General features: G+C 42.5%; 1 protein-coding gene across 1 annotated transcript in view; it reads right to left on the bottom strand.

The window, feature by feature from the left end:
* The window catches only part of ACTR10 (actin related protein 10 homolog), a 40,200-nt gene that overhangs the window by 1,244 nt on the left and 37,229 nt on the right, over window positions 1–1,727 (bottom strand). The window lies entirely within an intron of this gene.

Below are 1,727 nucleotides of genomic sequence, written 5' to 3'. Positions count from 1 at the left end.
AGACAGAGCCTCAAGCTGTCGCCCTGGGTAGAGTGCTGTGGCATCACAGCTCACAGCAACCTCCAACTCCTGGGCTCAAGCGAGTCTCCTGCCTCAGACTCCCAAGTAGCTGGGACCACAGGTGCCTGCCACACAACGCCCGGCTATTTTTCGGTTGCAGCCGTCATTGTTGTTTTGGTGGGCCTGGGCTGGATTTGAACCCACCACCTTACATGTATGTGGCTGGCACCTTAGCCACTTGAGCCACAGGCGCCTAAATTCTACTTTAAAAGTAATATGATATTCATTACGGAATATCAATACTTTGGGCTCAGTGCCTATAGCACAGTGGTTAAGGTGGCAGCCACATGCACTGAGGGTGGCAGGTTCAGGGTAGCAGGTTCAAACCTAGCCCGGGCTGGCTAAACAAAAGTCACAACTGCAACAAAAAAATAGCTGGACACTGTGGCAGGCACCTGTAGTCTCAGCTACTTGGGAGGCTGAGGCGAGAGAATTGCTTAAGCCCAAGAGTTTGAGGTTGCTGTGATGCCACAGCACTCTACCAAGGGTGACACATTGAGACTGTCTCAAAAAGAAAAAAAAAAAAAATCAATACTTTGTTTCTCTCTCTCAGTGTATCAACCTGGTAACTACTAGCTCTATTAGTTCTAAGTGTGGTAAGACATATATATCAAACTTTATACCAATGTATACATTCATGATTGTTTTTCCCTTCAAAGTAGTTACATTTGACCCTAGAGGTGGGGCATGGACTGCCTCACTCTCCCACCCTAGCAATGGAAAATATGCCAAAACTTAACCACGAATAGCCTGGTTTTGATCTGAAGCCTTCCTTGGCAGTAACATAAACAATTGAAACGTAAATAAATAGTATCTACAAACATTTTATGTATTCATAACATAACTATTTCTTAACTTTTTGATATTTAAAGGCTGTACAGTTCATCGGTTAGTTTTTCCAAACAGTTGCCAATTTTTAAAAAATTTTCTGGTATAGTTATTGGAAAAATCTGTGTCATAGACCCTGGCAATTCAAATGGTATTGTTTAAGGGTCAACTGTACTTATTAGGTTATTTTCCTATTTTAGTGAAACTATCATTACTTAAAATATTTGATGAACTCAGTCTCAATAAAATGTAATTATGAAATAAAGAGACTAATTTGTCTATGTGGCTGACTAGCTTTGGAAGGCATTAAAACAAGTGTTTTGAGCAATGGTAGCACCACTGGAATAATTTCATAGCTTTCACTATTCTAAGGGATGACTTTTTTTTTGAGACAGGGTCTCACTATGTTGCCCTTGGTTGAGTGCTGTGGTATCACAGCTCACAGCAACCTCAAACTCTTGGGCTTAGGCGATTCTCTTCCCTCAGCCTCCCTAGTAGCTGGGACTACAGGCATTTGCTACAATGCCTGGCTATTTTTTTGTTGCAGTTGTCATTGTTGCTTAGCAGGCCTGGGCCCAGCTTGAACCTGTCAGCCTCGGTGCATGTGGCTGGCGCCCTACTCACTGAGCTACAGGTACTGAGCCATAAGGGATGATGCCATTTTAATCTGATGAAAATGTTTACTAAAAATCACAACGCAAGCACCATAAGAAAAAGGTATGTAATGCTGGAAATCAATAAAATTTTTTTTTTTTTTTTTTGAGACGGAGCCTCAAGCTATCTCCCTGGGTAGAGTGCCATGGCATCACGCTCACAGCAACCTCCAACTCCTGGGCTCA

The sequence above is a fragment of the Otolemur garnettii genome, unplaced genomic scaffold, assembly GCF_000181295.1.
Source record: "Otolemur garnettii isolate 467f Iridium unplaced genomic scaffold, OtoGar3 scaffold00081, whole genome shotgun sequence".
NCBI classification, from domain to species: domain Eukaryota; kingdom Metazoa; phylum Chordata; class Mammalia; order Primates; family Galagidae; genus Otolemur; species Otolemur garnettii.
This window is presented reverse-complemented; position numbering and strand designations above follow the sequence as displayed.